At 40.7% G+C, this 24,521-nt stretch overlaps 1 long non-coding RNA gene across 1 annotated transcript in view; it reads left to right on the top strand.

Annotated features, from left to right (window-relative positions):
* The window catches only part of LOC117478839, a 38,527-nt gene extending 19,735 nt beyond the window's left edge, over positions 1-18,792 (top strand). The window contains exons 2-4 of the long non-coding RNA XR_004555505.1: positions 14,823-14,988; positions 18,439-18,530; positions 18,633-18,792. This is a non-coding gene — a long non-coding RNA (uncharacterized LOC117478839). The remainder of the gene's footprint in view (positions 1-14,822; positions 14,989-18,438; positions 18,531-18,632) is intronic.
* Positions 18,793-24,521: the final 5,729 nt, after the last annotated feature.

Here is a 24,521-nt window from a genome sequence, read left to right as displayed (position 1 = left end):
ACACAGGCTCAACCAACCGCAATGTAATTTTGCAAGTCGTTAAATCACTGCCAGAGAAATACGAGTCCAAGGTTATTGAGCGCAGTGTGAGTGATGGAGACTTCGAGTGGTCCACAAGGCTCAAGTTGCTGCGGAAATGAGATTTAACACTGTGTCATGTCAAAGACCTCAGCCGAGCAGACGTGGAAAAAGCTGAGTGGAACTGGACTGTGTCTTTAGATGCAGCGCTTCAGATGTGTAGTGCTTTAGATTGGTAGAAATGATGGTCTGAAACGTTATCTGGAAAAGAATCAACTCGGCATTGCTTCACCAGCACTGCCTATTCTCTGCAGCAGGGCTTTTTATTTACAAGAATGTTGCATTTATTCTGATGGACAGTACCCATCTACTACATAATGGAGAAGGAGAAAGGCAAAGAAGAATGAGGTGATAGGGGTTGAAGATGTGAGTTGGAAGGTGGGGGGGGGAATGTAAGCGAGGTACACCATCCAATTTGTGATGGACCAGATGCTGTACCCTCAAGCGAGGTATTTTACCCCAAACGATACCTGTAAAAACTCCATCTGTTAAAATGGGCCCTGGAATATGTCAGCACTAGCTGAAGGCTCTCTTGCTGTGCTCGAGCTGGCTGTCTGGCTCTGAGGATCCTGTGTTGTCAGCTGTGCCCCATGGGCTGAGAGAGGAGAGAGAGCAGAGAGATGCTGCCATGGCAGTCTGACAGCAGGGCTGTGGCAGCCCGCACCGTCTCTCCAAGAGGGGGAGGAAGGGGGGCAGAGAGGGGGAAAATGGAGAGTGATTCTATCCTAACATGATGCCCATGTTGTTGAATGTCAGTGTGGTGGACAGATTGCAAATCATTTCTTCTAAATGTCACAAAAGGTGGCATATGCATACAGCTGCAAAATGTGCTCTGTTGAATGAAGAAATGAATGGTCAGCATGCCTCTGGATGTGTCACCAGCTGATGTGTCCTCTGAAGCACGAGAGAAGCAGTACTGTAGGTTCACAGCACATGGGTGTTTTGCAGGTGGAAAAGGGGTGTATGTGCGCACGTGTGTATTTAATTGGCCAACAAGTTTTAAATAAAGTTATTTGAGCTTGTCTTAACATCCACTATGTATTGGGGTTATGTGGTTACACTGATTCAGAGAGCAGCTCACTCAAAGGAAGTGTCTTTCTTTCTCTCTAATATTGTGTGATGAAGTGCTCCTATGTGCACTTCATAGGAGTAGGTGTTATATTTTCTGTATTATTAAGATAAAGTACGATATGTCTTCTTGGCATTTGTTTTTCTTGAAGTCTGTAACAGCAAGCAGGGTTTGACCTTTCAATTAGGGTGTGGTTGAAGGCTGAGATCTATTACTCTGCTCCCAGTAATGCTAGTTCTAATTGCAAAGGACCTTGAGCTGAGGCTGAAACAAGAACTAGTCTGATCAGTATTCCAGACTCAGAGGATGTGCTGCTGAATGATCACGTTCATACTATAAGTTCCCAAGCTGATACTCCCTCTGCACTCTGAGGCAAAACATTGCCTGCATTTTTCCATCCAGTCTTTTTCAATTTAACCTCGAAATGTCACTCTGGTTCAAATATCCATCTCTATAAAGGACCTTAGATGCAACTTTGCTAGCTCATGTGACAAACAAAATAGCAGCATAGGTGGGGTAAGTGGGTCCCTGCCCATCGCAGCACTCATAAAGGGGTAATCTGTGTGCTGAGCCGCTCTACACTGATCCAGGGCTAACACTGTGGTTATACATCTGTCCTCTATCTGCGCTTGGAGGACATTTATTCCCAAACTAGCAAAAACTGTCATACCTTTCATTTGCAAATGAGGTCAAACAGCAGGAGGAAATCTGGAGACTGCACAATGTCTATATTTTACTTTCATTTTGTCGTGATTTCCTCCAATTTATACACTTCATCTCATTATAACTATTCTTACACCTGCAGCAGTTCTGTGCATGTGTGCATGTGTGGAAATAATCAATCCCCATAGCAGTAATCAATGGGGGGAGAAGTATGCAGTAATTTAGTTAATTAAAAGCTGGGGGGCATCAGACAAGACTGGGCGTTAGATCTCCATTTTAGAGGTGGCATAATTATATGGAAAAATGGCTGATGGGGATTTCCTGCCTGGCCAAGAGAACAAGGAATGAATATTCATCAGGCATTGTTAAATGGTGTTTGTAGACATATTACCACTTCGGGAGATTTACCCTCGCTCTTCAGTTACTCATCCAAAGAAGCATTAGTGGAAAACAATTCCACGAGCCTCAGTGTTGAACGTAGTATTGTGCGTGCATGTTAACAACAGAAGCATGTCTTGTAGACATTCAAGAAATGAGATTCTCCAGCAATGTGGCAGCCATCCTGGCAAAACACCAATTAGCTGTGATCTGTTCAAAGTAAGTGGACTTAGAGTGAACGCCAAAATCAAATGGGAACACGAGGGATGCATTTCTTCTAATTTGAAGTCATTTTGATGGGCAACCTGAGCATGGTGGAGCATATGGCAGACAATTCCGGTGTGTTTTGATAGTGTTCATAAACACAGACCATTGTCATGCTTCATTTCAACACAAGAACACTTTGCTAAAGATAAATGCAGCATAGAAAAATGAGGGGGTGTAAATTGGTCTGTAATTGCATTCTCCAGGGAACAACCTGCGCACAGACCTTGTCCCATTTGCACTTTCTGTGTAACACCTACACAAACTATGTGCAAGTTATTTGCATAATTTGCTTTTGAGCAATTTCCTGCAAATTCTCCACCATAAATACATCTCTTACTTTAACCACAGCAACTACTCTTACATTGGGATGATGATGATCATCCAGTTGACTAACTCAATGTCACAGATTTTTATTTTGGAGTGTAAGATTACGGTGTGGCCTGAAGAGAGATTGTTTCTTCAGTTACCTTTACAATTAACCAGGTTGTAGAATTGACTTGGGCTTGTTTAATTAGACCTTAAATTACAGTCCCATTTTAAATTCATTATGCTAATTATATAACGTAACAACTACATAGAAAGCTTGTTATACGATTGTACGCCAGTAGTGGTGAGATGTGCACTAAGGTTGTTTCTGTGGCTGATTCAGGGCGCTCCCTCTCTGGAGGAGCAGAGAGCCGCAGGGCATGCCGGTCTGACTTTACGTGTGGCTGTCGCTCTCTCTTTGAGATGTCAATAAAACATGATGGATATTGTAATTGGTCTGCCTGTTCATGGCTGAAGATCCACAAGCGCTGACAATTTCTACAGAAAAGAATTGGGTTTTATTTTTATAATTTAGATTTGGCTTAAATCACATCCTGCACTTGTCACTGTGGGCTTTTATAATTAGTTCAATATTGAGCTTTAGCAATTTTTTCTTACACAGACAGCTGGACCACAGCCGTACCTCCATGTCCTCACACCACCCTGCCGTGAGGTACTTGTATCATGTCTACTCTTATTACATCTCCGCCTCAGCAGGCCCTGTGCATCCACTTCAGCTCGATGCTGGGCTCGACCTGCTCCGATAATAAAAAGAGGGGGTTTTACAGACATGGTACAGTCCGACTACAATGTTTTAATTAAAAGACCTGCTTCAGGGGTGGGAGGCTCATAGGGTGAGAGGTGGACCATATGTAGGGTGAGAGACATATGCCCTCACAAGCACAAAGACAGATGGACACCGTTGTTGGGTCGTTTAATGCTAATTATTATGAAGATGAGCATGTCTTGGGGACGTAGGGTATAAAGGTGTATCAATGGCAATTATTTCCTGGTCTTAAACGATAAGAAGGGTTGTTCATGTAGCATTTTCAAGGAAAAAGACGTGTTCCCTGGACGCGTCTATGAGTTTACTGCGTCCATAAAACAATGTGTCCCCAGGACGATGAGGTGCCGTTAGCCTCAAGCCCTGATAGAGAACACTACGGTACATCCTTTACTGCAAATATCAAGGACTGTCAAGTTTTACAACTTTTGAAATGACTCGGGACAGAAATACTGCTATAGGGAAGTCTCTTCACATCCCTAGTTGATTAACTGTTGTGTTTGGTCTTTTCATGGTGTGTGTCATTTCAAATGACCGCCACTTGTAATTACATTCAATTTGACAAATGAATCCCTCATTTTAGATGACTGACTTGATGGATCTGACTTGATTTTCCCTTTTTTTCATTTCAATAAAATATTAATATTGCTTCTGTGCAGCATCTACTTGTTAGTTTAGTTTTTTAATTGTGTTACAAAATAACAGTATTAGTGATAATAGTGTTTTTCCTGTTTATGATGTAAAACATATATGGTGAGATTATCATTGCTAATTCATAAGATCTTCAGATGAATAATAGATATTGTCCTTTGAGACCTGTGCCCTTGTGCCTACCCTTGTTATTGAGAGAATTCCAGATCATAGCAGGCCAGCACGTTTCCTTTGGTGTTCTCCTGGAAAGTCTTTTCAAACCGGCCACAGATCCATCACGTTGCCTGGGTATTGCACATATCATAAATCATCTTATATGATGTTGTGAGTTTCCTACTCTTGTCTGCTGTTACATTCGGTTTTTTTACATTTGTTCTAAAGCTGTACTGTATGTTTTTTCCTGAATTGCTATTGCAGTCTCAGTTCCGGATGTTTTTATAATAGGACGAATATAATCACGTTTCATCTCTGCAGCAGGATTACATTTAGTAAGGGTTTCCCTCCGTGTGATGAATCATGAACTTGATCAACATTTCACTAGTTCTGCATTTAAACCACTAAGAAAATTACTTCTCAGCTTGTATGAAAAATGTGATCATCACACTTGGTAATGTACGAATGATACACTCCTCATTACGATCTACTGTGTTTGAAATAGCAATAATTAAACATCTGCCACATTTCAATTATTTCCACTTGTGGGTAAGAACGGCCCCGAGCAAACGGTAGGCTGTGCCCTATGCATCTCTGCTGCGAGAGCCAGAATAATCAAGATCATTATCTCCTTCAGCAACAGGGTTTTCAAAAGGAATTAACATAAAACATTGCTAATTTGAATGGGAGACCTAATGCAACTCAAATAATTATAGTAAGATGGGAAGAGGGAGGCTTGAATCACTCACCCCCATTAAGAGTAAAAGGAGGGGGAGGAGATAGTGGTTTGTATATCAAAGGTGCAGTCAGAGCTTTTGTCCCTAATTGAAAGCCAGTATTGCAGGAAATATGGGTCAGTGATCAGCTGACTACACATCTGGTTAGTGGGTATCTACATTTTATAGATTCTATTTCTCATTTTATGTGTTGAAATGTGTAGATAATACACCATTTTGCTCAATTAATATGTCCAGCATTCATCTTTTTTTGTACACACAAACCAGAATACAAACAGTCGTGAAAAAGGTCAAGCAATTAATCTAACCATAAACAACAATAAATTACCTGAACCGATTTTACAGAATAATCCATAACAATATCAGTGCAGGCGGCCCGGCTGTAAATACAGCAGCCTGATGCTGTGATGCATGGCTGCTGAACACTGCGCTAGAAATCAACTCTTACTGCTGTCCCTCGGTGAAGGAAGGAGATTCAGGGTCAAGTTGTTCTCAAACACCCTTTTTCTTGCTCTCCGTTGGTTTCTGGTGATTTGTTGAGTTTATATTTTCTGACATGTAATACTAACGGAGTCCCCTTTGTTTTCCCCCTTCCTCTCTGTTGTGAGTGAATAGCTCTTGAGGCAATGATAAACAGCTCGGCTGCATACACAGGCTCCCTTCACCCCGAGGAGAATCTGCAGTAGGGAAGTTTCTGTCAGCCTAAGTTGGAGACTGCTTTCACGTGTTGTTTTCTTTCAACATGCTTGCCATATCTTCTTAAGATTGTTGTACAATAGAAACCACTCATTATTGTTCTTTCACAAGATCAAACGTCATCAGAGGAGTGCTTTACCCAGTCACTCACTGCTGACAGACCTGATCTTCACTGAATGCGAGTTCAGAGTCGGAGACAAGCTCCCAAAGGCAGCCGCTCCAGAGCTGAGCGCACAATATCAGCTCACCCCTTAATGAAGCTGCTGTAATCACGCTCGTGCAGGATGGTCGTCTCTCATTAGCGCTACGTTAGAGAAAGCTCTGCGACTCTTTGATGCTGTCAAAGATTCTCACCACTATGTTCAGAACAAAGAGCGTCTTCCGCTATGATAAGGGGAGGAGGACGCTTCCTTCTGTTGCACCGAGGATGTCAGGAAACTGTTTGAGCTGGGGAACCCTTTGTTTTGGTTCCAAAGCAAATTATAGAAAAAAATCCCCTGACTATTAATGTGATCTGTTCTGGGGAACATAACTTGAGAGGGTGAATTCTAAGACACAGCACTGCTTTTATTAACAAATTAACAAAAGAAAAATGCAACACACCCTGTGATGGTGCAGGGACCTGACCACGGTATTTCACTGCTTTCACCCAGTTTGTGCTGGGAAAAGCTCCAGCTCCAATGATCCTGAATGTGAATCAGCAAGGATAAATGGATGGATGAGAAGATAGTGGCTCACAGATGTCTAATGCACTTGAATGGTGTTTTGAAAAAAAAGAAAGGTTTAAACCTATTTGAGGCATATACCTGGCATTTGATAAGCTCCGTTCAGGGGCTGCGTCTGAGACGGATCTTGTTTTCTACACTGAGCAGCCGTGGCTGCTGTCTGGAGATAACTCTGAAGCTAGAGTTCCAACCTAATGCCACAGAGCAATTGAAGAAAGGCAAAGAAATGGGAGAAGGCAAGAGAATGAAAGCAGATATTGTGAGAGTACGGGGCTAACTTTATTTGACTTGACTGATTTTAGATTGTCTGCGGGGCTTTGGTCACACATGGTAGCTTCCTACATCGGTGCTGATTAAAAGGCACCACCACTCTCTTGCCTTTAGCAGAATGGCTGCAGGGAATAAAACCAAACGGAGAGGCTTTTTTAATTGCATGCATACCTGTAGGGCAGTGGAAGTTACTCAGTTAGCCACCCACTGTTTACTCTCTTTAAAGGAAACAACTAAAAACGGGGAAAACTAAAAGATTAGTTTTAAAATGTTGCCCATTCTGAAGAGGCACGTTTTGAACAGGCAATGCACTAATCGTCCCAAATGATCCGTCAGTGTTCGGAAAGGTACAAATATTTTAGCTATGCTTTTGTGCTTCTTTCTAGGATTACAGTAAACTCTGTTTAGCCTGCTCAACAATTTTGTGGAAAAACCTGAAGTTGGTAAACTAAAAAACTAAATGTCAACCTCATGGTAGTCCTGGATACAAAATCAGGTGATCTCTGTTTGATGAATCCTTTTGGGATCATTAATATCTGTGTAAACTGTAATATAATGGATCCAGATATATTGAGATAATTCAGTCTGGATGGAAGAGGTGGACCTGCTGACTGATTACAGTCATACCGTGCTAAAACATCATGTAAGAAGAAGCAGTATTATCTATTTTGTCATCATTGTGATGATTCCTGCCCTTTGTTAGGATCAATGTTCTCTGAATAGATCATCTGCTCACGTCCAAACACACCAGTACACACGTTAGGCCAGTATAATTATACCAGAAGGAATTCAACTCTCAGCTGAAGGAAAGCAAGGTTTTAATTAAATGAAAGATAAGGCTGAACATGGACATGCAATGTGTAGGTCTTCAGGTTTTACAAGCGAGTCGCCCAGGCTTGGCAGCTCCCTGGAGGAAAATGAAACTCTGACTACTCTACTGTGAACATGGAAATCTTTGTACTCTGTCACATAGTACAGTAACGGTGTCGCCATTAACAAACTATCAGATAACTATAATAATCTGTATACCTGTATACCTTATTAGAACAATTTCAGCCACATTGGCAAGCTCTCAAACTGACTCAAAATAGCTCTATTGACAGATGGCAGGCCTTGGACCTGCCGTGAACAGAGACAATCATTATATGCCTGTGGAAAAAAAAAGTCTAATTTGAAATATCTTTCCTCTCGCTCCCCTGCTGTGTTGCACTCAAGCAGAAATGCATTAAAAACACATCCATAAACACACACACACACACACACACAATCGCAAAGCAGTATATGCAAATTCAATAAATGGTAGACACTCTAAAATGTGGTGGTAAGCAGATATGTGTTGTATTTATTTTTCAACAACTATAACGTCTTTTATTGTAGTATGTTGTAAAACAGTTTATTGAATGCTTGTTTACTGCTAACTGTGTAAATGATACATAAGTCTGAATAAGTTGCCTAATTGTCGTTAGTAGCCTCTGAGGATAATGGAGAAAGATGTGGTTGACTTTGCGACAGTTGTGAACAAAAGTAGGGCTACAGTACCACTTCAAAACGCCTGAGGGGAAATGTAAAAAAGTTATCTTGTCACTTTAAAGTGTGGCCATGATATTTTATTTGGTAGAAAATAAAGCCTTCTATTAAAAATGTGTTCATCAAATCTCTAAGGATGCCATTGTATCAACAATTTATTTTATCCTCACCATCTGTTTAATAGCCTAATCATTTCAAGAAACCTTAAAAATCTAGACGTGCGTGTATATTAATGATGGCAATAGCGTATTAGATCCTGAACTGCCGCAGTAATGTAGCTTTCTGCTACTTAACCAGACCTTTAGATGGAGAGAGGGGCTCTGCTTTTTACAGCTCTCAGTAGACGGGTAGACTATCGACGGAGAGCAGGAGACTCCTGAATTCTGATTACAGCCACTTTGTGACACCTGGGGGACTGAGAAGGATGTCATTTAACCCAGTCATAAATATTCACAGCAACTTAATTGTGCGTGCTGAAGTGATATAAAGACCCAGCAGCATCACACTTCTGGGGAATTGATGCTACAGAACGAAGTACTTTGGCACCTCACTCGGACTCGTGAGAAACTCACAGGAACAGTATGTGTTGGAGATTTAGCATGAAAGATTCCCAGTGTATTGACTTCTGCCTGCTCTTGCCTGCTGGTGCTGTCTATGCAGGGGCAGCTTTCCTGAGACCCCACCTCTCACCTCCTGCCATTGTTCTTCCTCACGTTACCTCCCCCAGTTTTTTTTATTGACTATTTCACTAATTGCAGTCTGCATAAAGAAAGCGTGGAGAGGACTTGGCAGTATAAAATGCTCAGATAATTAGTTTTGCTGGGGGGGGGGGACTGCATCTCTGGACATTGATCTGATGGTTTGCTGTATTGAATGCGTGAGGGAGGGACTGCTGTGGGGGTGACAGGTAGCCTGTCTCATGGATCACAGCCTCTCGTCAATACCACTCCCCCTCTCCACTGGTCGGCTGTGGAGCATTTGGTGGAATGACACAGGTGCCCATTGATTCGGGATCATGCAAGGGAGGCATTTGTCGTCATTTCACTCTGTTTTTGTAGTTTTTTTCCCCATTTCGTTGTGTGCTTTTGACAAGCTTGCATCATATTTTCATTAGTGAAAACAGAACAGTTCTTCAGTAATAAAATATATGATCTACTCTTTAAAGATGTTTTCCAGTGAAATGTTCTTCAATCAGAGTTGCCGTGTATTTGCACTGTTGTACTAATACAACTTCTCCTGTGTTAACATGGGAGGGGGAAGGGTTTGCGCAGTGCCGTGTGCTAGGTGTAACAGGAATACAGATGATGATGATGGGAGTGTTGGGGTGCAGGTGCACTGAGAGCAGGGGAGATGACCTTGGCCATGGTGGCGACCGCAGAGAGAAGCCAGCCATCTGTCTTGGGCCACAAGGAGATGACCCAGCATCATTGTTTAGTCTGACGGGGTACACCGGGGTCACCGGGGGGGCCAGACATCCCGGGAGGGGACCAGAATGGGGTGTCTGAGCTTTATGAGCACTGTCGATAAAGACAATGAAGATATAGACCAAACGTCTACAATAAGTTATGCCCTAAAATGGTCAAAGAAGCTACTACTTATCTACTCTATTATTTTAAGAGAATGGAGTGAAATACAAGAACTGCCCCATCACACACAGTCCACCTCTGTGGGCTCTCTCTATTCAAAATGCTTTTTTATACCGACGAAATAGCCCTTACCATAATTATTTTGTCATTTTGATGTGGCACCCAATAACCCTTTACCAATTTGTGAGGCTTTTCATAGAAACCACTCAGAGGAAAGGCGATTTGGACATAATTTGCTACCTGACTCAATTTAAAATGGGCTTTTAAACTCTATTTTTAAAAGAATACTTCACCAAAACTGTCATTTTTTTTAATAGTTCACCCCTTTTCTCTGCAGGCCTATAATGCTGTTGGAAAGATATTTGTACTTGCTATTTATATATTTGTACTTGCTATTTAGCGACAGTTTAAGACAGTTAGTTCACAACAGCAACATTATATGGAAACAAATGTACATGTACCTCTATAAATTAGAGCTGGATGAATAGTCAGGGTTTTATTTGTACGCAATTTCATGGCAGTGCATCCACCAACTGACCATCCATAAAGCCACGCTGGTAGCATAGCAACAATATAATCTTTTAAAACTTGCAAACCAGGTGTTTCAATTGTATTAACTGTTATGAGATAAAGGTTTGATTTACTTTTACAACTGATTCCATATCTGTGGCTGCATTAAATCATGTATGAGAATAGTTTTTAATCTGAAGAGCTAGGAGGAATTTGGAGAAAACTTTAGCTCACACAGTCAGGGAATAACTCCAATCCTCTTATAAATGTAACACTTGAGGTCATTTTTTACCAACCAGTTTTCCTGTCCTATGTGGTCTCCAGGGAAGGGTCCTGGATAAAATGGGGTACTCGAGCCAACGAGCAGACAAAGACTTTTGATGAAGCAGTCGGTGTGACAGGGACATGGCAGGCTCGCAATCAAGGTGTTAGATGATAGGAAGGCCATAATGTCTGTCCTTTCAGTTTAATCACAACCCCATAGCTCAGGTTTTACTTGGCAGTTTCAATCACCATTCCTGTTTCCTTTCACAAGGCTTGACCCTCTCATATTCTTCACTCTAATGACAAGTTTCACTTCTCACCTCATGCTCATTAGTCACCTTTGTAACCAATAACACCATTGCAACGGGCTCTATAAATTCACACATGAATGAGTAGCTCTTTTCGTAATACTGTCACATAAAGCCAGTCCATTTGGCGCGAATATGACTAGAGTGCAGCTGTTTTATGCTCTTGGAGTACGATTAGTTTAAAAGGAAAATGGAGTTATTATGTGTTAATCAGGCCAGACTTCAAAGGCTTTTAACTTCCTGGACTACAGCTGGACTTTGAAATTTGATGAAAAGAGTTCCTAATGGCAAATATGAGAGAGGTCAGAGGTCGTGGTGGAGCTGTGGTCTGTCGGCTGCTAAGCAGATAAACAGTGACAGGGTAGCAATAGCCTCATGAAAGTCTCCATAAAGTAGGTTTATAGCTTTGCATAGTAAAACTGACCTCTTCACGTGTCTTTAGTCTGTAATGATATTGAGTGCTGCAACACCAACACACACCAGGGCCTGGTGAGTGCAGATGAGAGGAAGGCTGAGCAAACACGCCTCCCTCGTATCGCTGAGCCTGACTCCTTCCTGTCACTTCCTCTGCTTTACGGGAACGTTCCTGTGTAATTGGTGGTGTGACTCTATTTCAATTGGAGGATTCATTAATGAGTTTGTAATGATGTGGCCTTCGTTTGACCCACATCTTGGATTAAAAAAAAAACCTTCCATGCTTTTCTCAGACTCTCAATTTCAACATGTCAAAATTATTTTATATCAGGAAGTCGGCACGGGCTCTTTCCAAAAATAAGGGAGGGTGAATGCTTGATGTTCAGAGAAATATACAGATTTGCTATTTTGGCCAGAATTTGATGCTACTAATTTCTGTACGGGGAATATCAATATGACATTTAGCGAAAACAATGGGCCAGCCTCACTTATGTGAGCTTACCTTTTAAGGTGGACAGGCTATTCTCTTTTTTAAATGCCTGGAAGAGCGAGTAGATTTTAATATAACTGATTGTGTTAAATGGGCAAACGATATTGACTGAATGGCCATGAATGAACATGTAAACAAATTGCAGAATTGGTTTCACAAAATGTCAAACCATTTCTTAAACTTTCTTTGTCTTATTGTAGTTTTTTTGTTCATAGTCTAGTTCACTTACTTACTACTAGTAAATACAATAATAATGTCTTTACTACCGTTTCAATGTTCTGCACGTGTACATTGTGGTTGAACTCAACGGGGTGTGCAGCCACACAGGTATGAGGAGCTGCTTTGGTTCCTTGCAGCTGATATGTCTCAGAAATAGTTCATTTCATGGTTGGCACAGTGCACCACCCCCCCTGTATGGAGTGAGGGTTAAGGCTGTATAAATGCATATAGGTTTCTTTAACAGCACATACCTCTGATATTCTCCGGCTGCTCTGGGTCCAGTGTGTGTGAAATGGTGTGTGGTGAAACCCACTTCTTATTCTTTTAGCATGGCTGGCACCCCTTTTGATTTCTTAGGCTCCATTACTCTTCAATCTGGACCATGCTTAAAGGCAAAATGTATGTAAAGGGTTTCCAGCATATCAGACACAATGATAGTTTTCTTGTTCATGTTTGAATACACAGATGTAAGAGCGGATCTTACCCGAGAAAATATGTAAATCATTAAAAAAAAAAACAGGATCCCTTTTTAAATAAATGTGAATTTAAAATGTAATCATGGTGACATTTAAAAGCAAAAGAGATAAAAACACTTCTACACAGTAGTTATGTGGGCTTGATTTGACAGTTTTATGTCTTGGATTGAAATGTATCACTGCATGACCTAGCACACTGCAATCAAAGATGAGTAGTAGTATGAAAGCTGCACATAGGGAAGCACACTGTTGCTATCAAATTAAAGTGTCCGTGACCCTTCTGGCCAGCTCACAGATGGACATCCATCCAAAACACACTGTTCCCTTTGACCATAATCTTGACTCTTGACCGGGGTCATTGAACTTGACAGGATCCCGACCTTGTGGAAGATGGAACATGGAAGACATACGGTTCACATTGACCCTGGCTTTTAGCACAAGTGATTGTTATATGCACTTCCACCTGACATTGACAGATGCAAAGCTCCCCTTTCTTTTCTTTTGATCAAGGCAAACAATAATGAGAGTAAAAGGACAGGTATTTATTCTTGATGACATCTATCTGACAGACTGCCTCACTTGCCAGTTTTAATACAAATAATTACAATGTGTCACATAAAATTGGCAGACACCACACTAAGCAAATCTTCCATACAGAATTAGCCTCCCTTACTCTAGTGTTGTGTTTCGCCAAAAATAACATTTGAAATGTGTTGATGCCAAACACTGGTACACAGAGAGAGAGATAGGGAGAGCACAATATGAAACGGATGCCACCACAGATGGAGGATAAACAGACGCATACATTTTTGTTACAAAGCAGAACCGTCACTCGCGGTACTAAATGATTATTGTGTTTGTGGCGAAGTAGTGATTCATAGCCTGGTGTCTCGTGGGTTTCATGGAAATCTGTACATCTGGCTTAATGTGGAAAATAAAATATCTTCAACATAGCCTTTGATATAGGACATTTGATAAACTAAGGCACATTTTCATTTGTCCTTTGATTTATCTTGTCAAACCTTCAGTATTCGTAGATCAAACCTATGGGTCGTCCAGCAGAGGTGCAAAGTTAAATCTGACTGTTTGTGGTGTAGTTATCAGCTAAAAAAATACATTAATTACCAGAAATACTCTGTAAATTAGAATCTCTTTGGTTCTGTTATATCTATTCTAATTTATATTATTGTTTTGTAGTCTTGGACATACCAATGCTGTTTGTGTTTGGTGTAAAACGCCAAATACAAAGGTGACTTTGAGTCTACCTGTCACCCAAAGCGTGTTTGATAACAGGGTACACCAAGATTCAATGTTTTTTATCTCTTCTTTGGCCCAAGTTCACGGAAAACAACCTTTTTGTCGCTTTTTCAGTTTCCTTTTATTTGCAAGAAAAACAGAAAAACCAAATCATGCTTTTCTCATCCTGTTATTAAACAAGTTGAGCTCAGCTTTTGATGGCAGGTACATGTAGCAACAATTTTCCGCTGCGGGACGAATAAAATACTTCTGATTCATAAAACCTAAAGCTGAAATCTAATCCGTATTCCAGTCAATATTTAATCATCTTAACTATATTATTGTATAACGGATAATTTAATTCCTTTTTACTTTTTTTTTGTGATGGCTGTCTTATTATCTCTGTAAGTGAGAAATGCAGAAGAGACTTTAATGTGTTCACCTTAAAACCTCTCCTCTTCTCCAGTGTGATGATTACATGCAGGAAGTTTTGATTAACTGCCAGCACAGATTACATTAACTGTCGTCCTCCCTCTGAATATATTCTGTAGAGTGTGTATATTTTGGCAACTGTTATTTTATGGGATAGGTACTGTATGTGGAGAGGTGAGACAAGGTCTGGAGCTGTCACGAATTGAAGGAGCACAGGCAGTGATTTTACACAACGTTGATAGAGTACAGTAGACCCAGAGGCAGCACGTTTTCAGTGAACTGGAAGGATTACACAGCTAGCAATTAGTGCCATTTTCTCTACCAACCCTCTACAACAAATTGAACCTTTAATGTCTGGAAAATGTTGTACTTCTTAAAATGTGTGCTCTTTTTTTACGGATATATGCAAATGTCATCCCTTTGCTCAGATTTCACAAAAAGTGCTATTATAATGCTCGATGTTACAGGAACTCACTGTTTTGACAGCCATTGCTCACTTGTTGCTAACACACAGTGCGCCGCTCCGTCTGTTGTCCACTGCTGGAGGGTGAAAGTGTCTCTGACTGTCTCCTCCTCTTTACAGGTCACTCATCATGGAGCCAAGGTTGGGCTCTGACCACAGACAGCTCTCCACCTGAAGCCTTCTCCTCTGATCTGCTGACTCACTCCACACAGCGGACCTTTCAGTCCAGGAGGGAGGAATCCAGGAAGAGCCAACCACAGAGAGGCAGAGCGGAGGGAGATGACAGGTACAGCAGTACACAAGCTTCGCTGTTTTTTTTTTAAGCAAAGGGCAACCACTCAGGGGTTTCAGGCACCCACGCACAAATATTTTAGTGTGCAGACAAATATTTGTGTGTGTAGGTGTTTTGTAACTGTAACACACATACGTAAATAGATATAGAGCCGTAGAGAGGGAGCATATTTTCTGTTTTCCATGCCCTGGGCGTTAGACATACCAGGAGTGACAGAAATCTCGCCAAGTGGGATAAGATCATAAAACTGCAAGGCACTCTCCTCTCATTTTCAACTAGATGGATACAATTGTGTCAGCATGTTCCTACGAGCCCCTCCGGATCAGAACTGCTGGCAGGACTATAAACTAAAGCACTTACTCCATGACAAGACAATGAATCAATTCCCATCAAGAAATACTTCATTTGAAATGGCAATTGTTATAGAAAAAATAAAGTAAGGCTGGGTAACATTGACAAAATATTCTATTATTGTGAAACTTATGACCAGGGGCCTCTATCAATGTATTATTAACATATAGTTTATTACCAGTAAAACAAAGCACAATTTTTTAATTCCTTAGTTAGACTGTCTACTTAAAAGCCTTGAAACACAACTTAAAGCTATGATATCCAGTTATCAACAGCTAGTGTAGGCAACATTGTAATACAAGCTTATTTGAGTGTTCTGTTATAGTTGTTTGGAAAGGTAATCTGATCAGTGAAGCAGACCGCATGGCTTACGATGCATTGATTTTCATTAAGACTCCCATAGCCTGCTCTAGCATTGCTATCATTAAATACTGCGTCACAGCTGGTTGTTTACAGAGGTGCTGATGGGATGTCTCGCTAAGATTGTAAAGGAGTGCTGTGTTAAATTCCCTTTACTCTATTTAGCTGATCCTCTGTAGTTTAATATATTTCAATTACCGCCGCCGCTTCTTTCTTTCAGGTAGAAATTGTTCTGTCACTTTCCTAAGTCATTAGGCTTTGCATTAACCTCGGGGACCAACAGGGTCAGGTGTCACCTCGTGGTCGGGGGGGCACAGATTGAAGAGGAAACAAGTGAAAGGATGAAAAGAGTGATAATCATAAACTGGATGAAAGGACATCTAGAGGTGTTAGATTCTGTCAGATTGGCTCGATAGGTGTCAGGTAGAAATGTATGTTGCTGTCGCAGTTTTTAGAAAATCGACTGATCCAATTGTCACTTCTATTGGTTTCAATTCAAATGTGAGAAAATATAAGATAAAATGTGCAAATCTTGGACATAAGTCACTGTGAAACTGGGTGTTGTGTGTTATCCTATTATTGGAACGCATTACAGACATCTGCACCATAAAAAAATAATGATTTGATTGTCGAAGCAGAGGTGATTTTGTCAACCATATTTTCCTGCTGTGTCTACATCAGAAACTCCTGCTTTGGTTCCAAAATCCCTCAATTACTTTTCAACAAAGAGCCTGTTCAGAAAGGTTATATCATTCCCTCAAGGCAGCACACTCTGTGTCTTCACTCTTCTTCTCTGCTTTTCTGTCATTTTAGGTTTGACAGTGCTGTGGTTTGCTTATAGCTGAAGGCAATTTGAAAACTCCATGTGCCGGCTCTCCATGGGGCCACACAATTATCTGTAGCTTGATGGCTGTGCCCGACTGACACACTCGGTGTCACCATATTGAGTGTGAGTGCAGGGTGGGAAAGTCGAAAAAATCTCCCCTGAAGGCACAATGCAACAGCAGCATAGAGATCAGCTGCTGGTGCTTGGTGTATCGCAGTGTAAGCTGTCATGTTAGCATGAATTGCTGAAAAGACACACACGCATCATTTAATGTTCTCTTTCTGTTGTCTCATTATCAACTTCAGCTAAAGCAGTTTACTGTTTTACCAAGCTGGATGTGAGCTGCCTTCTCTATCAAAGGAAATATTGTTTATGTGTTTGCTTGTGTGGATTTGGGAAGGATAAGGGCGGTGGAATCGTTATTCTGTCCTGCACCATCTGTGCTTTGATGAAAGTGTTTGAATGGGGCTCCCGTGATTGAGTGGCACCTGCTTGTCAGAGGGTTGCTGCGGAAATATTGCTGCATTCAAAGAAGGCAGTACTCCACCTGCATGCCAATCAGGCTAATCCCCTCCACCTACATGCACTCAGCCACAAACATGTGCTTTCTCTCCCCCACTCTCTCCATTGTTTCTTTTGCAGCTTATCCCCTGTAGGTAAGAACAAATATGCCCATCACAACATCCATTCATACATTGACAACGCTGGAAAACAGGCACTAATTAAATGTTCTCTGTGTGTACTTTTCACTCAGTCTGGCAGATATCGGTATGTTGTGTCAGAGGGATTGTCTAACCTAAACATGGAGGTAAACTGACGCTATGTAATTTCTGCCCACTCTCGCATGTGAGCCAGCATTGATTTACACACTCAAGCTGTTGGGTTTTTGTAGCAGGATTTAGTTTTTTCTGTTATTTTAAGTAGCTGACATCCATATATACACTTGTATCATGGAAAAGGATAGGAGGGAAAAGTGGAGTGTTATATCTCCCCGTTTTAAAGCTATTGATTTACACTAGAAGAGATGTGAAAAGGACCTTTGCCCGAGCTTATGATCATCTGTGCTGTTATATGTGTAGTTGTACTTGCTGGAGGAGTGTGTGTGTGTTCATGTGTGTGATCATACATCTGCATGACTGTTTTTGTGTGTTTGCGGAATAACAGAAAAGAAGGGGTTATGCACAACTGTGTCAGCAACAGGAGCTCAGCTATGCACACACAAAGCAGAAGCCCATTCTCCTGAGCATCTTCTCTGATCTCTATTTTCTCTGTCATGTCAGGACAGTAACAGGTGTCTCACCTAAGGCAAAAGCACTGTATCACTGTCTTCCCCTTTATCTCTCTGTGTCTATTGTTGCAGCTCTCCGGGATGAAGCGGTTACATTGTAGGGAATTTGGTACCCAGGTGAGGTGCCTGTCATCGTGCCAACTTTGTGGGTATCTTTGGCGCTATAGCTTCATTGGGACATTGCACATGGAGCTGCCTAGCTTGGACACATTGCCAGCTATGCACTCATGCTGCTGGATGAACAGAAGGTCAGGACATGCTACAACACGGTGAAATGCTGGCAACGGTTCCGGCTATTGAAGTCCAGGCGCCAATATCAGCCCAGTATCTGATTTTAGGTGACTCACCTGGGTGTGTTTTAGTGATTTTTATTCGATTTCATTCATCAAGGTATCACACAGTAAGCCTGCACAGTGTAAATCTTTATTGCAAATTGGATCTGTTCCGTAATATCATCTACCATGCCTAATGGTAGATGTGAGATTTCACAATGACTGCAAATTACATGGGGGAATGGGACATTAACATGAAAAGGAGAAGATAAGGAAACTGAGTCTGGGATTATTCTTTTAAGAAAATTGTGTCAGTAATGCATTTTTTCCTTTCTCTGTTTACATAGCACGCCGTTTGAGTCATCATGTCATGTGTTTCTGCCTGTCTTCAGACATCCAGACCCTTTTCCGTCCTCCAATAAGCTTCTCTCTAAAGCAGGTAGTCTGAATGTGATACAATGGAGACTCTACCGCATGATTAAACACTGTAAGATTCATTTACATCTCAGCGCTGTTTGACAGTAGGATGTGTCTTTCACAGGAAGCTGACATCATTATCTGTCCGACTCCTGGAGCCCGAAGCTCAAGTACTCAAAATGTAATTTATGAAGGTAATAGTTTTTGTAAAAACAATTATAAATACATGTACTGTAAGTAATATCGTCATCAACCATGCAACGCTAGTCTGTATCTATTTTACATACCGCTGCTTTCATGTCTTTAAATTGAAAACCAATACAATGTCAACCTTTATTATAAACCCACCTGATTGTCTCCAGCTCTTTCGTGTCCCTGGTTTTCCTACGGCTTTAAAAATGTTTGGTAATGCAATATATACAAATTGGTTATTAATTACCCCTTCATTATAGGAGACAGAGCTCTGACAATCAGACAGAAGAAAGAAAGCGATTAGTTAATGCCCAGAGTACATAAGGTTAATGATGCAGTCAAACCCTTTTAAAAACTGGGTAGCGACATAGTGATCCCTGAAAACACACACATCACTGTTAAGTCCATCTGTGAACACATCTAAGACAGCATTTGCTTTCCTAAATCTAACAATCAACAATTGCAGTGCTGTGCTTGCTGATATACAGTCGATGAACTTTAGAAAGAATATATATTGAATGCAGCATAAAGTGTACACGCCTACAGTATTTGGGCTGTCGACAAATATTCTAAATGCCAAAATATATGCGAATCGGAAAAAAAAATGTTGTCCTAATTGTCTTCATTGAGAAAAACAGGATACTTCTATGGCATTAGACTAATAATAACCTAAACATGGAGAAGGCAAACACCACCTGGCAAATGTCACAGACACTCAAGTGACAGAGGGGAGGGTCCTGTTTGCATTGAATCAGCCCTAATTGTGGTTGATTGAGGTATTACAGACTAATTGTGTCTACAGTCATGGGCTCTGTTCTGTGCAAACCGAAGCATTACTTCAGAGGAGCACTTAAGCATATTTTTAAATTATTTTCTTAATTGCTTGTTTGTTTTTGGAATTACAACTGTCAGGAAGAGGAAGTACATTTGAACAGTATTCAGAAATCAAACTAATTACACTAGGAGTATTTTCTCTTTCTTACCTTCCCCCATTTCTTCTCTGAAGCCGGTCAATAAACAATCTGCATAACTTTACCACATCAATATTTAATGTGCCAGCTAAAGGTCTCCTCTCCTACAGGTCGCAGTCAGTCTGTATTTGATGTTTACTACTTTGAAATTTGCCACAGACACACAATGTCCCAAGGGGTTTCACCAGTGTGTATGTGTGTGCGTGTGTTTTCACTGTGTGTATGCATAATGAAGAATGTTTGTGTTTAATATTTTCTTGTACTTTTCAAGTCTGCTTATGAGTCTGTGAGTGTTTCCATACATCAGAGAGAGAGAGGCCTCAAAGCCCTCCCAAGCCAGTAGAAACTGCTCCCCCAAATTGCTTACAGCCGGTCTATCAGTGGGGAGGGGAAAATATGGGGGTGCATTTTTAACGACGAAAACAAATGAGCCAACACAGGCACACAATTAGGGGGAAGTCATGGCTATGTGTCGTCTTTAGATGAGCAACATGATGGCCTCTTTACCCCTAGCGGGGGTAAAGCGCTGCCCCAGGAGATGGCTCATTAGGGCTGAGGGGAGGAGAGGAGGGGCTGCTGACAGTCAAAACAGTGGGTGTGGAGAGAGGGGGTCGCTGCCTCTCAAGGAGCAGAGGGGCCTGGCTAAAGTCCTCTCACTACAAGAGCCATTTCTGATTGTGTGGAGGACATTAGCTCAATGTGTGACATACTGCTGCTAACCATCGTGTCACACAAAGGACATCTGCCATACGGCTACATTAACTCTATTGGCAAAATATTGCCTCATCAATTTGGAGGCTTTTGTATTGCGCTGATGGTATTGTTTTCATCTTTTAGACTTGTATTTATAGTTAAATCTCAAATCCTGCACAAATGGTGTATCATTTTAGCAGTTTTTTCTGATGGTTACTGATATTTTCTAACCACAATTGTGTCTTATTAATGAAGCGTGAACCTACAGATAATTGGCACAAACCATATACAATTTACCACTGGACTGAGTCAAAGTCAGAGTTCCTCTACTATCTTAATCGATCAACAATCATGAAATCACTCTCAAATTATTCATATTGAATTGTAAAGCAGAAATGTGACTAACAGAGTTGATACACTCATTAGATAATGCAGCTCATTAATCATGATCGGGTTGTCACAGATCGTGCACTGTTGAATTGGTTTCATTTGAACTTGTTGAGGGGTTTGAGACCAACGGAACAAAAAAGAATAGGCAGTGTCAACAGGAACTGTATACATGCTTAATCTGATTCTGTTACTGTAGGGATAAAGTGAATGTGATCTCCTTCACAAAAGCCTTTGTTCAGTGGGCGCAGCAGCTTTTGGTCCCATTATGGGACTGTGCACGTAGAGCACTCTGGCTCTTTAAAAGCTGGAAGAGTGCCACCAGATGGTTAACAGCAGAAGTGAAGATGTTGTTTTTATACCCTGCATTTTTAAATGATCCATTTGAAAATGTGCCATATTGAACACAATACTAGTATCTATGTTGTATATGGAAACACATTTTTAATTTGGCGACAATAAAACCTATACTGTAAACATTATGAAACTAAAATAATTGATTGACAGATGCAACATGCTGTTTAAAGGCTGTGTTATTGAAGACGGACTACTCTCAATTAAAGGGGCACCCCGGCACCATTTTCCTCTTAATCAAAAGATATGTTTTAATAAAGGAATGTTGAGATATGTTTCATTAACTGTAAGAGCTTTTCAAACTTGCTACTTCCCAGGAATCTCTTGTTATTATAGCATAATGAAAGAATAAAACAAGTCCCTGATTACCTGATGCAACTTCCTCTTTGAAAAATGATCGCCGTGCTTTTCTTCTCTGGGGATCAAAGGAATTAAACCCAGCCCGATTCATTTGTCTTCTGTCGCTCATGGTTTATTATTCTATACTGCTGTATTCAACCAAATGTGCATACTGTAGCTTTGGAACAACGGGGATTCACACACACACACAAGTGCAAACGCTTTATTTTGGCAGCTAATTAAGAATCAAGTAATCATCTGAATAAGAAATTGTTTTTTTCTCATCTAATTAATATTTTCAGTTAAGCTAATTCAAAATCATCACAAGAGTATTCACTGGTGAGTTTAGCGTAGAGTAAGATTGTCAGGAGTTTAGCAACAACATAATCATTCTACCCAGAGCCTTTTTAGAAAGTAACAATAACATCTAGTTAACACATCTGGGAGTCTTTTCCAACCCTTAGTCACTTAAAGCTTTTGCTTAACACTATTTTCCAGACTTCCATTGGAAAGATCTTTATAAAGTTAATACATTTAAACCATTTAACTTTAGTTCCTCTAAAACGGTGCTTCTGACACCTACCCTGAATCCTTATAGCCATTATTAGCTCTTTGTGAAAGAGAGGTGGTGTTAACTTAAGTGTTAGAAAGAGGCTGCTTTCATCAAATGGATGCTGTGAGTCTTTGTGACTCATCCTGATGGACACTGCATCTATTGTGAATAAAAGCTAAGTGCTATTTTCTCAGCATGTAATGAACATGGATCTAGGAAGCCATTTATGCCTTTGTTCCCAGGCTGCCAGGCTCTTTATTCATCTGCTCTTCATCGGTCAAAGTTGGATGCATTTACCAGCAATGATGTATCCGTGAATCTCACAGGAGTGAATCTATTTTTGACATCCTTGTACACTGACTGACTGTTAGATCTACCCACTACTAGCCTCAGATAAAATAAAAAAGTTTTTTTTTTAAACTGCTCCACCAGCTCGATAGTCTTCCTTGCTGTTTTTCTTTCTTTCAAGGACACGTACTGCACGGCAAGTTTATTTCTAACGCTCAGTTCTTGACACTGGAAAAAAAGGTCTAACACCTCCATCAATCACCGCTCAACCAAGAACAAGAGAAAATGATGCTGCTAACAACATTATCACAGCACTTGTTCACATCTCATTGATTTGTCAAAAGCCATCACTCAAATGTCACATGGTCCGGTGCTCTATTATGGAGAGATGGGCAGGACAAAAGACCAGGCACCACAGTGGTCTCAGTGATTTTTAAAATGACATGGAGTGCTTGGAAAAAATAACATTTAGTTTAACTAGCACCCCGCAGTCATTTAAAAAATGTCTCCCTATCGTCCTTTTCGCTAAAAGTAACGTTTATTTATAGATTTCACTCAGAATTATTCATTGTTTTTAAAGTTGTTCATCTATTTTTTTAACTCCATGTCACAAACCTGTTTCTCAGTATTGATTTTCTTAATTGTAAAGGTTCATAAAGGGGAGCTTAGCCTCGGCATTCTCTCGTACTGCAGCCATTTTGTTCTTCCTCTCTATAACATTGGAGCATTTGCCAAAGGAGGTCAAAATGAAGCCGCAGAGATATCCTGAATAGTATTCTTTAATATAGAAATTGTATGAAACAAGTCGGGCTACAGGGAGGAACGTGTGCCACATCCCTAAAATAAACTCTTTCCGCCTTCCTGTCTCTAATACAAATGCTCCAATTGGCCTGTCAAAATACAAAAATGCTTTTAATGTTTTCATAAATTATTGATCACAGCAGGACCCCCGCCCTCATGATCCATCTCTGACATTAAGGCCACATAGCCTTCAGTTTTTCCAGGGGACAGTGGCACACGCCTACTCCCCTGCGGAATACTGATGTCACACTATTCATCATCTTCTACTGAGAGGCGAATGGATTCACCTGCGAGGGTCCCCAGTGGTGGCTTCATGGACAGCCTCTGCCCTCCTGTCCCCTCTGCGGTGTCCCAGGGGAGGTTTCAATTAAACAGCCCGAATGTTCGAGACATTTTAATCCCTCTTCCACCTCGTTTATCTCTGCACACACACCTCTAGAGCTCAGACAGTGGAAGAGCGCATCCATGGATAAAACCATCTCTGTGTTCACTTTGTGTACTAGTCTTCTATATGGAGATTAGCTCGCAGTGTGTAAGGGATTAGCCTTCTCGTGCCTATTTAGAGGCCGTATAGAGAGACTGTTTCTAGATTCAGCTTTGACACTGCTGATACTGCTTTTGTTAGGGTTATGAGCATGGCTGAATCTTAAGAATTATATTTAGAATATTTATATTCATTTTTTTTTTTAAAACCCTCCCCTTGACTTATAAAAATACAACTGCAAGATCATCTCCAAAACAGTCAACAATAGTACAACCATGGTAAACTTATGTAATCATGTACCACAAATTAAAATATGGAAATCCTAAAAGATATTCCAATGTACACCAACCAATATACCCAATAGTAAAACCTTCATAATGTACACCAGCTGAACCGTTGTCCTCTGCATATGGTTCACCTTTATGCACCAGAGCTTACGAATGGTAAATGGACTGCATTTATATAGCGCTCTATAGACCCCTCAAAGCACTTTTACATATACGAGTCAGCATTTACCCGTTCACACACTTTTATACAGCTGCCATACAAGATGCCACCTGCTCAGGGATATTAACATTCACACACACTCACACCCCGTAAGCCTTGCCATAAGGAGCATTTTAAGTATCTTGACCAAGCAAAATGTAGACGGCAGTGGCTGGGGAACAAACCAGCAACCTTCCCACTAGAAGACGACCTTTTTGTATTACTTATATAACTGTTGAGACAATAATACAAAGGCTGAAATAGCGCAAACATTTACGCAAAAACAAAAACAACTTTCTTTGCTTTTCCAAAAAATTTGGAATAGCAAGATAGTGTTCTTTAAGAATTAGCAGAGTTGTTGTCTAAATATGAAACAAGAGAAAATAAACTTAAATTGATAGTGGAAGTCAAAATAACTGGATAAAGTTTTGATTCGAAACTGAACTGACTTCTTCTGTCTTCAGT

This window comes from Trematomus bernacchii, unplaced genomic scaffold (genome assembly GCF_902827165.1).
Source record: "Trematomus bernacchii unplaced genomic scaffold, fTreBer1.1, whole genome shotgun sequence".
Taxonomy (NCBI): Eukaryota; Metazoa; Chordata; class Actinopteri; order Perciformes; family Nototheniidae; genus Trematomus; species Trematomus bernacchii.
The sequence above is the reverse complement of the archived record's forward strand: the minus strand, read 5'-3'. Positions and strand labels throughout refer to the sequence as shown.